Source organism: Euleptes europaea, chromosome 21 (assembly GCF_029931775.1).
Source record: "Euleptes europaea isolate rEulEur1 chromosome 21, rEulEur1.hap1, whole genome shotgun sequence".
Classification (NCBI taxonomy): Eukaryota; Metazoa; Chordata; class Lepidosauria; order Squamata; family Sphaerodactylidae; genus Euleptes; species Euleptes europaea.
Window position 1 is genome coordinate 12,865,284 of NC_079332.1, and position 12,735 is coordinate 12,878,018.

Below are 12,735 nucleotides of genomic sequence, written 5' to 3' on the forward strand. Positions count from 1 at the left end.
ATTATTATCATTATTAAAGTATTGCTATTAATAATAATAATATACATTATCATTATATATTATATATATTATTATATTATATATTATAGTAATCTATTATATTATATACTATTATAATATAATAACTTATTAAATAATAATAATAATAATAATAATAATAATAATAATAATAATAATAATAATAATAATAATAATAATAATAATAATATCCTGCCCTCTCCTGGAAAAACTGGGCTCTTCCTCCCTCCACTCCGCATGTGGCCCATGGAATATATACAAGGAACGTTGTAAATTTTAGGCCTTGGTTATCAAGGATTCTGAACTCCCTCCCCCCAGTAATTTTACCACATGCTCGGTACTTGGATGGGAAAGAGGTTTGCCGCTCTCCAGGTACTAGCTGGAGATCTCCCATTACCACTGATCTCCAGCTGATAGAGATCAGTTCCCCTGGAGAAAATGGCTGCTTGGGCAATTGGACTCTAAGGTACTGAAGTCCCTCCCTTCCCCAAAGCCCGCCCTCCTCAGGCTCCGTCCCAAAAACCTACTAGTAAAAATGGATACTAGTCATGATGCATACCTCTTCTTTCCAGGATCAGATCAGCATGCCTATTATATTAGGTGCTGTGGAAGACAGGCAGGATGGTGCTGCTGTAGTCGTCTTGCTTGTGGGCTTCCTAGAAGCGCCTGGTTGGCCACTGTGTGAACAGACTGCTGGACATCATGGACCTTGGTCTGATCCAGCAGGGCCTTTCTTCTGTTCAATCAATCAAGTTTTATTTTGACCCAATATCAGCTCTGAATAAAATCTTATGTTCTTACGCTATGTTCTCTCACCGGTGGCGAAGAGGAACCTGGCAACCCTAATGGGAAACCACGGAGGTGGTACAGGGTCGCTATGCAGAGGCAGGAAATCACAAACCATCTCTGTTTGTCTCTGCACTGACCTGGATGGCCTTAGGTGAGCCTGATCTTCTCAGATCTCAGAAGCTAAGCAGGATCGGCCATGAGTGGTACTTGGATGGGAAACCACCAAGGAGGTCCAGGGTCATTATGCAGAGGTAGGCAATGGCAAACCACCTCTGTTTGTCTCTCGCCTTGAAAACCCCATGAGGGTTTGCCATAAGACAGCTACAACTTGATGTCACTTTCCGCCACTAGGCAGGGTTGGGGAACTATGACATAGTTTTCATCTCTCTGAGAGCAGGGGGTTCAAACCTTGGTAAACAATAATGTATAGTTCCAGGTCGGGGATTTACAAGTTCTAATTTGGAACTATTTATATATTGTATATATTGTTAAGATCGGTATTTCTATTGTTATTTTAAAATGAAGAAAGCCGCCCTGAATTTGCAGAACCGGAGAATATGGCTGGACAGATAATGAAGATGGCATTTTAACATTTGGAAAGTAAAGTACAGAAGATCGGGATAATTCCAGTATTGATCTATGCACGTAGGATTGCCAACCTCCAGGTAGCTGGAGATCTAGACATTAGGAAGCATTTCCTAACAGTTAGAGCGGTTCCTCAGTGGAACAGGCTTCCTTGGGAGATGGTAAGTGCTCCTTCCCTGGAGGTTTTTAAGCCGAGGCTAGATGGCCATCTGTCAGCAATGCTGACTCTATGACCTTAGGCAGTTCATGAGAGGGAGGGCATCTTGGCCGTCTTCTGGGCATGGAGCAGGGATCACTGGGTGAATGGGAGAAAGGCAGTTGTGAATTTCCTGCACTGTGCAGGGGGTTGGACTAGATGACCCTGGTGGTCCCTTCCAACTCTATAATTCTATGATCTCCTGCTATTACAACTGATCTCCAGCTGATATAGATCAGTTTACCTGGAGAAAATGGCCACTTGGGCATTGAAGTCCCTCCCCAAACCCCGCCCTTCTCAGCCTCCGCCCCAGATATCTCCCTCCGGTGGCGAAGAGGGGTCTGGAAACCCTTTTTATTCCCCCATACACTGGCAGAGACCAGAGCTCAGGCAGCCGGCTTCCACGTGACACTTACATAAACTCAATCTTGTAACGGCTGTGTCGGATATTCCCCCCGACAGTTTTTATATTTCAGCATTTATATTTCAGTTGTTTTTTTCAGCATTTACATTTCCCATCAAGAGCTTTCAAATAAATAAATGGCATCCGAGGCCCGACGGAAAGGGGTGCTCCCCTCCCGCAAGAGCAAACGAGAAATCAAAGGGAATACAGAAGCAACCGTCTGCTTTAAAAAAAAAATCATCATCACCCTCATCATAATGAGCTGCTACAGCATCATTACTCGCGCTTCTCTACGTGAAGACGTTCGCGTTTATCGACCCTTCAATGTGCCCAGAACAGATTAAAGGCAGGGGACAGACGCACGGAGAATTTACTGAACCACGCACAAATAGCCGGATCCGAAGCAGGGCTCCGTCCATTCTGAATGCCAGGCAGGCAGACGCCGGAGGCTGCCGCGGCCAAAAATGAGAAGAGGGTCTCGGGGCGCCTCAAAAGATGAAAGGATTTATGGTGGCATCAGGCTTTCAGAGCCGACTTCGTCATCGGCGAGGGACGGAGCGGACTCTGGCTCCCGAAACCTTCCGCCCGTATAATGTATGTCTTTAAAGCGCCGCCAGATTCCCTGGTTATCAAAGGAACACATGAAGCTGCCTTCTACTGAACCAGACCCTGGGTCCATCAATGTCAGTATTGTCCACTCAGACCGGCAGCGGCTCTCCAGGGTCTCAGGCAGGGGTCTTTCACATCACCTACTTGCCTGGTCCCTTTAACTGGAGATGCTGGGGATTGAGCCTGGGACCTTCTGCATGCCAAGCAGATGCTCTGCCACTGAGCCACAGCCCCGTCCCCTGTATAGTCCACCGTATGCAGGGAGACGCTGAATGCCAAAAGGGTTGGACGCTTGGAACCACGGGCGGGGGGGCTTCTCCCAGCGAACGTCAAATACAGAAACAGGCAGATGTCAATGTGAATGTGCGGTACGCAACTCCAGGCCCTGGGATTGGGAGGCAGAGAGAAGCCTGGGGATTGGCCAGTACTGCCGTGTACGCTTGCAAACTGGTCTCCCGTTGCTGCCTGGAGAAACTTATGCATAACCTGGGCCCGTTACCCCACCTTGGCCTTCTGGACTGAATTTATAACCAAAGATAGGTTTCTTGAATGTGCAAAGTGGGTAACTTGCATACACATTGATGTTTTTGTTATAACTACAGTAGTGAATATATTTGTAATTATCAGTGGCTGTGTACTGAGTATCATTTCCTTTAGGATTGCATACCTTATATCAGTACACATCGTGTTTATTGAACCTCCAGGTACTAGCTGGAGATCTCCTGCTATTACAACTGATCTCCAGCCGATAGAGATCAGTTCCCCTGGAGGAAAATGGCCCAAATTTGGCCATTGGACTCTACGGCATTGAAGTCCCTCCCTTCCCCGAACCCTGCCCTCCTCAGGCTCCAACCCAAAAACCTCCCACCGGTGGCAAAGAGGGACCTGGCAACGCTACCCCACAGCATAATGAGGATTCAGAATATCCCATGGAATATCCCACCTATCACCAAAAAGTAATCGGGGACATGGGGACATTTTCGTCCACTGAATGGTTTTGGGGCTTAGATAGGAGGTCATGGGGTGCCAATTTTCTGTTTTGAATCAGCCTAATAAGCGGCGGCCAGCTGGGGGGGGGCGGTATACGTCCGAGCCCACCTAGATAACCGAGGCGACCTTCAACCCCCCACTGGATCCCGCGTTTTCCCAGGGAGCCCTTTTTGTGCCAAAGCCAGATTGAAAGTCGGAATGTGTCATCCAATTCCCCTTTCATCTCTCAGCCCAATAGACTTCAAAACGAGCCCGTAGGTTAAGGAGACGGGGATCTGTGCCGCGTCAATCCCTCTGATCATCCTGACGGGCGCTTTCTGGAGGACTCGTAATGACTTTCTGAAAAGACTTCCGCCGGCGCAATTGTCCCGCCACAACTCGGCGGTGACTATTCCCGGCCCATAGTCACGGCAGACGTTTTCCCATCGTCTGTATTAAATGACGCACGGCATTTGTGCGAGAGGAGCATTGTTCTTACCCTTGCGCCCACCTCAATTCAACCAACCCAAGGAAACTTTCCAGGCGAATGTCATAACAGACCCAGGGATTATTGCAGATGTTGTTTGCCAGCGTGGTGTGGTGGTTAAGAGTGGTGGTTTGGACCGGCGGACTCTGATGTGGAGAACCGGTTTCGATTCCCCACTCTTCCACATGAGCGGCGGATGCTAATCTGGTGAACCGAGTTGATTTCCCCACTCCTCCACATGAAGCCAGCTGGGTGACCTTGGGCTAGTCACCGCTCTCTTTGAGCTCTCTCAGCCCCACCTACCTCACAGGATGTCTGTTGTGGGGAGGGGAAGGGAAGGTGATTGTAAGCCGCTTTGAGACTACTTAAAGGTAGAGAAAGGTGGGGTGCTAGAGAAAGTCAGCATATGAAAACCACCTCCTCCCCCTCCTCCCCCTCTTCTTCTTCTTCTTCTTCCCCCGTGTCAGTCTGCAGTAGAAAAGTTAGATTTGAGTCCACTCGCACCGTAGAGACCAATATTTTTGGGGGTATAAGCCCTCTTTGTCAGGTATGTATTGATTTGGATAAGGTATATGGACTTCCTTTTCACCCAAACACGTCGGATAAAAGGAAGCATTTCTTCATGTAACGCATAGCTCAGTTGGGGAACTCCCTGCCCCAGGATGTGGTGATGGCTGCCAACTTGGAAGGCTTTAAGAAGGGAGTGGACATGTTCATGGAAGAGAGGGTTATCCATGGCTACTAGTCGAAATGGATACTAGTCATGATGCATACCTATTCTCTCCAGTGTCAGAGAAGCATGCCTACTATGTTAAAGGTAAAGGTCCCCTGTGCAAGCACCGGGTCATTTGTGATCCATAGGGTGACGTCACATCCCGACGTTTACTAGGCAGACTTTGTTTTACAGGGTGGTTTGCCAGTGCCTTCCCCAGTCGTCTTCTTTTTACCCCCTGCAAGCTGGGTGCTCATTTGACCGACCTCGGAAGGATGGAAGGCTGAGTTGACCTTGAGCCGGCTGCCTGAAACCCACTTCCGTCGGGATCGAATTCAGGTCGTGAGCAGAGCTTGGACTGCGATACTGCAGCTTACCACTCTGCACCACGGGGCCTACTATGTTAGGTGCAGGATAATGCTGCTGCAGTCATCTTGTTTGTGGGCTTCCTAGAGGCACCTGGTTGGCCACTGTGTGATCAGACTGGTGGACTGTGTCTGTTCTTATGGAGGATGGGGCTATCCATTGCTACTAGTTGAATTGGATACAAGTCACGATGCACACCTATTCTTTCCAGGATCAGAGGAGCATGCCTGTTAAATTATGTGCACTGGAACACAGGCAGGATGGTGCTGCTGCGGTCGTCTTCCTTGTGGGCTTCCTGGAGGCACCTGGTCGGCCCCTGTGTGAACAGACTGCTGGACTGGATGGGCCTCGGCCTGATCCAGCAGGGCTTTTCTTATGTTCTTGTAAAAAGTCATGATTCCGTCAGCGATGCTGAGTGTTCCACTTGTATAAGTCAAGCTGTACCATCCTCATGAAAATATGTGGCAAGCCTCTCGCCAGGGCTCTTCTTGCAAAAATATCAGTAAACACTTCAGCCCCAAGGCGCGCGGCTAGCCACCACCCTTGCGAACGACCAAAAAAAAGAGAGAGAGAGAGAGAGAGGAAGATTCATTTACAGAGTCGTCGGGCCTGGAAACAAATTGCATCCGAGTGGCGCGGCGTCTTCTTTAAATGCGCTACGCCTTCCTAGGGCGAGAGTATTCGCAATTCAGAGGCAACCTCTGAGTACAGTTGCGTGTAAATAAAAAGGCTCGTCTCCGCCGTATCCATTTGACAGCCTGGAAAAGACAAAATAGTTCAAGATAAATGCTGGGAGAAACGGTACTCACCCACAGCTCAAAGGATTCAGAAATAAAAGGCAATCATCCTTAATGGTGCGCTAAAACTATAAGTGAATCCATCAACAAAACTAGGACTGGGGTTGTTGTTTTTTTATCCCATTGCAGGTGAACTGGGTTGCTGGAGATCTCCCGCTTTTACAACTGATCTCCAGGGGACAGAGATCAGTTCCCCTCAAGCAAATGGATTGGCCGCCTTGAAAGAGGGACTCTATGGCATTATACAGGGTTGGGAAATACCTGGAGATTTGGGGGCGGAGCCTGATGAGGGCAGGGTTTGGAGAGGAGAGGGACTTCAATGCCATAGAGTCCAATTGCTAAAGCGGCCGTTTTCTCCAGGGGAACTGGTCTCTATGGGCTGGAGATCAGTTGTAATAGGGGGAGATCCTCAGCCACTGAAGGGGAATTCTGACATTGAAGCCTGGCCATACCCAGAATGCTCTGCATGAACCAAAGTAGTCAGAAACAGCAATAAGCGCTTGAACCCTATAACACATCTTAGTTCTGTGATAACATCCTTGTATGAAAAACAACATCTGGATATAGCGAACTTTCCCTCTTACAGTGATTTGCCAAAGGGTCGACATCTATAGGGCAAAAACGCATGGTCGCTTAATCCTCCTTTAATCCCTGTTTTAGCCAGGATCGAACGCACATTAGGCGAAATGCATGCGTTCGATCCTGGCTGAAACAGGGATTAAAGAAGCATAAAGTGTCCGTGCGTTTTCACTGTCTCTGACCAACTATGTTTCAAGGGTTTTTTTACAACATTGGAATGTTGTTTACATTAATCTATATAATGCTAAGTTGTCTACTACTGAGTTGAGAGAGACATCACCTCTCTCCCATTTGCAAACGTATCTCTATTTGTCTTTCTATCTGCTGCTGCCGTTTGATATTAAACATACATACCTTCGTTCCAAGGTATCTCTGAGTCTGTTTCTTAAAATCCAGCTCATTAAACCTGGAGTTCCCCCACGCCACTACCTGGAGGTTGGCAACCCTAGCATTATACCATGGTGAGGCCCCTCCCCTCCCCAAACCCTGCCCTCCACAGGCTCCACCCCCAAAATCTCCAGATGTTTCCCAACCCAGAACTGGCAACCCAATTCGAGGAGAAGGAGAAGGAGAAGGAGAAGGAGAAGGAGAAGGAGAAGGAGAAGGAGAAGGAGAAGGAGAAGGAGATGGAGATGGAGATGGAGATGGAGATGGAGATGGAGATGGAGATGGAGTAGTAGTGCTGGTTTTTATATGCCAACTTTCTCTACCACTTAAGGGAGAATCAAACCAGCTTACATTTACCTTCCCTCCCCCTCCCCACAACAGACACCCTGTGAGGTAGGTGGGGCGGAGAGAGCTCTTAATAGAACGGTGACTAGCCCAAGGTCACCCAGCTGGCTTCATGTGGAGGAGCGGGGAATCAAACCCGGTTCTCCAGATCAGACTCCACTGCTCCAAACCAACGCTCTTAACCACTACACCACCCTGGCTCTCAGGAGTAGGGTTATTATTAATGAGAAATTAATCACTTTTAACAAATAGTCTACCAATGTATACAGGTCCTTCACAACAGCTTTTAACTCCCTAGCGCCAAGCTCTATAAAAGGGAGTGTCTCTAAATTCTTTCTATCACACCAGAAGCCTCTAAATAAATACAGCGGTCAGGACCGCGATCGGAAACAAGTATCCGCGTGCCTCTTTGCCATCACTTCTAAATATCTTTGTTACGGGATCTTAAACGTTGACATCACCTTCTCGAAGCGCAAGAAAGGGTCACACGTTCAGCAAAATCACGGGATTTCTTTTGCCTGGAGAAAATGGCTTTTGATAGGACTCGGCAGCCATATTTTAGAGCGCTTTCCTGCGACATTTTTCTTCAGCGGGACATTTCCATTCACACCTCTCCCTGCGGGCCGAAATGCTAATTAACGCTGGATTTCTCTGACCCTCCCCAAACCCCACCGACTGTGCGAAGGTGAGAAATTTGGGGAACGGGGAAACGGACTGGGATGACGCAGAAAGAGCTTTAAAGATGAGCAAAGCCTATTAGTTTCTCACACTCGGCGCTGATCTGCTAAATTGATTCTCGCTGTGAAGCCGAAAAAAGTGGAGGATCTGTTCAAAATCTCTATTAGGCAGAGGCGCCGGGCAGAAGGAAGTGTGAATCAACAGTCTGCTGAAACTTAAATCTATTTATCGTTTCTCTTTGCGGGCGAAGGCATGAAAATCCAGCTTCCCTGGGAGAAAATGGCTGCATTGGAGGATAGGGTCTATGGTGCCGCCGGACCTCTGTTTCCTTTTGCTATGATAAGACGAATGCAGCAAACGTTCCAGCCCTATTCTCAAACTCACAGTCGATAGGGGTGCCAAATCCAGGTTGGAAAATGCCTGGAGGTTTGGGGGGTGGCGCCTGGGGAGGGTTTGGGGTGGGGAGGGAACTCAGTGGGGATATGATTCCATGGAGTCTGCCCTCCAAAGCAGTCATTTTCTCAGGGGGGGGGGCTGATCCCTGAGAATCCGGTCTGGAGGATCCGGTCTCGGTTATAATGCCGGGAGGCTTCCAGGCCTTACTGGGAAGTCAGCTACCCTGGCCACAAGTGAGATATTGTTTGTAACATACCATGTTATATAGAACACATGAACACAAGAGGCTGCCTTATACTGAATCAGACCCTGGGTCGATCAAAGTCAGTATTGTCTACTCAGACCAGCAGCGGCTCTCCAGGGTCTCTTTCACATCAACTACTTGCCTAGTCCTCTTAACTGGAGATTCTGGGGATTGAACCTGGGACCTGCTGCATGCCAGGCAAATGCTCTACCGCTGAGCCACGGCCCCTCCTCTAACCATGCTACACTGGAGGATTCACGCCCTAGAAAGACTGAATCGGGGACCTACCACTGAACCACAGCTCCTCCCCCGGACATAAGTAAAGCCATGAACTCCTGAAGCTGCCTTATACTGAATCAGACCCCTGGTCCATCAAAGTCAGTATTGTCTACTCAGACCGGCAGCAGCTCTCCAGGGTCTCAGGCAGGGGTCTTTCACATCACCCTACTTGCCTAGTTCATTTAACTGGAGATTCTGGGGATTGAACCTGGGACCTGCTGCAAGCCAAGTAAATGTTCTACCACTGAGCCATGGCCCCTCCTCTAACCATGCCACATGGGAGGATTCACTCCCTAGAAAGTTTTTTCACACCTAAAACCTTTTGCACATGGAAGGAAACACAAAACTACCCCCCCCAACTCCTGGGGGACGATATGCGAGATGAAGTGTTCGTTGCGGCTTTTACCATTTGCCAAATGGCACGAAAATGTGTCACACTTTATTATTAAACACATTTTACAATTATAGAAATTAGCCTCGGTTCTCCACTCGGCGACCGAGTTTCAAGTCTCACCCCCTGCTTAACAAGGCGCCCCAGGCGAACCAAATGCCAATGTTCGCATTGTTACCGATGCATCAGCCAATGGGGAAGGTTTCCAGATGGGAGGATTGCTCGAACAATCCATGGCCGGTTGCCCACCTCCTCCAAGGGCCTTCCTAGCATCTGGGATTGGCCAGAAAGCAAGAACCCCAGCCAAGCCGAGTCTCCCGGAAGGACCGGCCCATATGTCAGACGCTCCATAATGCAAAGTCTGGTTTTATGGCATAGCTAGCTTTCTGTTACAGCTCGGCACCGTTTCCAAAATGGGCGCGTTCACCGTTACGTACGAGAAACCACTCGTCGAGTGTTTCGTACCGCCGGGACGAGGGCCCCCGAATTTGTTACGAGACAGGAGAGCAAACTGGCAAAGAGATGAATGGCATTGCCTGCAAGCACCCCGTCGACACTGGCCACGTCCAGCTAGCTCAATCGCGTTGGAAATGCTGGACGCTCGCCAACAGGGGGTGAGACGGATAGAACAAACACAGCTCTTCTTGGAAGGAAAGCAGCAACCACCGCGGCCGGTTTCAGCTCTCGGCCAAGAAAGCTCAAAGAACTTGGCGGTTCCACAGCCCTTCCTCGCTCGTTCTAATCTTGGCAACAGCTGGGAACCACTGATCTCGAACGAGAGGATTCCCCGTTGTGAACGTTCGCCCAAAGATACGGATTGTTAAAAGCCCTTCTCTGTGTTCTCCCTTTGCCTACATTTACCATTCTGTTTCTTCTCGCTATTTGCTAAATTTGGGCGCCACCTGGCCATTCACCACTCGTTCCGCTGGCCCCTGAATGGGATTTTTTTATCCTCTCTCCTCTCATGGAAATCTAATATTCAGGCCGAACATCAACAGATTTATTTTCAGATGCGAGGAATATTAATCTTAACACACGCATTCCCAAATCCCTTCCTTGTCTGCCCGCTTTTGTTACTGAAATAGTATTCACGCAATAAAAGGGGGCAAACAGATGTCAGGTGCTGAGAGCCGAAGGCCGGTGGCTAATGAAGTCTGCTGGCTAAGGCCGGATAAGCTTTAACGTCACAAATGCATGACAGCCGTTCATTCACTCTAGCAATCGAGCGAGGAGATATGCATGTGCGAATGAGCCATTACGGTTCTTCATCTCCCAGGAAAAGAGCAACCAACATGATCAGAGGACTACAACAACTGCCCTACGAGGAGTGGTTGAAACGCTTAGGGCTGTTTAGCTTGGAAAGGAGGTGGTTAAGGGGAGACATGATCGAGGTCTATAAAATTATGCATGGTATGGAGAGAGTGGACAGGGAGAAGCTTTTCACCTTCTCTCATAATACTAGAACGCGGGGTCATCTGCTGAAGCTGGAAGGTGAGAGATTCAAAACTGATAAAAGAAGTATTTCTTCGCACAACGCAAAGTCAGCTCTACCGCTGACCAACACAGCCGCCCCCCTGAAACTATCAGTGTGGGTTGCTCGCCTGTTATTTAATACATCTGCTGCCCACTGTTCAATTTTTTAAAAAAAAGATATTCATGAATTACAAAATGGAAGCGTATCTTAACATTGGTTTAACATCGCTACGGTTAATAGCTTCATCTGGAACGAGTGCCTTTTAAACAATTACAGAGAGCACCACCTTCTGGACAGTTTTGGAAGGACGGAGGGCTCGGGGGTTGATTGGAAGTATTTCTAATCCTACATTTCTCCTGACACAATTCAGACTCAACGCAGGTAACAAGGTTCTTAAAAAAATCAATATAACATTTAAAACTAGAATGTCACAACAATATACCAAACCAGTCAAATCTAACCAGTCAAACCGGTCAAATCTAAGGATGCCAGGCCGCTGGGAACTTGGGGATATTACCATAGAGTTTCCAAAGAATTGTCCGACTCTCTGATGCCACAGCTGGGTTTTTGGCCAACTGTGACATGGCCATGTCGTGCGATGTCATTTCCGCCATTTCCGCAGTCTATTGTTCTCGTGATATATTCCACAGTCTTCTCGCTCCCAGCTTTTGCTGAAAAACGACAATGCCGCCCCTTTTCGTTGTGGCATTATAAGGGGAAGGAGGCAGTGCAAGCATTTCCCATCAGGTGAACCTGCAAGCTGTTAAACGGGAAGGGGAGGCCACACTGTCAAAGGCCCCTTTATCCAAGGGGGCCCCTGGCTGTCTCCTTGGCGGCACCAAGTGAAATATTGGGCTGTCAAACCATCAGGAAGCCCACGCTTCCACCTGCAATCTCCTCCAGGGCCGCAGGTGGAACACCTGGCTGAGTCAGATGTCATATGCGGCAAAGTACTTTTATTCTCTCTCTTTTTGCAATTGTCCCTTTATTATATGAACATTTCATAGAAAGCCCACTTGAGTATTTTTTTTTCTCTGTTCTCTGTGTAAGAGTGTGTTAAAGTGGACCAAAATAAAGACTGGATACCGGCAACCCTGAACGCTTGTGAAGTTCAGGTAGAAATTTGAATTTCAGGGCCATCCATCTTTGCTTTGTAAGGTTTTTCATTTCCCTTTTTAAAGAAGAAAACCCTTTTAGTTGCTAGGAAACATTAGAATGGCGACGACGCAGACGGAGAACAATCCTTGGGACTCTCCGTGATCTCAACTGAGGGGGGGAAAAGAAAAGACGAGAAAATGCAACCGGACTTGAGACTAATGGAAAATGACTTTTTTCGACGGAATCCCATCTAGAACAGCCGAATTGACTTATCGCGGCTCAATAGAGGAGGGAAATGCAAAAAGTCCAACACCGGTGTGTTGACATTTTCAGAACAAGCAGGGGGAAGGAACTAACGCAGCCGATGTTCCCGCTACCCTTTTGTGTTAGCGCATGTCGGAGAACTTTCTGAAAATGAAGCTACCAAGGGACATTCAAACTGGAAGCAGGTTAGAAGCGGCCGGAGGTACGGAACAGTTTGGCAGGGGAGATGCTAGCCCTGTTTAGGAAGGTAGCAATATTGCGCATGTGCAGAGATATCCATTAATTCACCCATGCGCACGAGATTTCCCCTACCGAAAAGCCCACAGATAAGCATGGCTCCTTAAAAAAAAGAAAAGGAAATCTTTTTAGGTTTATCAGGAGGAGGAGGAGGAGGAGGAGGAGGAGAAGGAGAAGGAGAAGGAGAAGGAGAAGGAGAAGGAGAAGGAGAAGGAGAAGGAGAAGGAGAAGGAGAAGGAGAAGGAGAAGAAGAAGAAGAAGAAGAAGAAGAAGAAGAAGAAGAAGAAGAAGAAGAAGAAGAAGAAGAAGAAGAAAGAGCTGGTATTTAAAGGCTGACTTTCTGTACCACTTAAGGCAGAATCACACTGGCTTACAATCACCTTCCCTTCCCCTCCCCACAACAAACACCCTGTGAGGTAGGTGGGGCTGAGA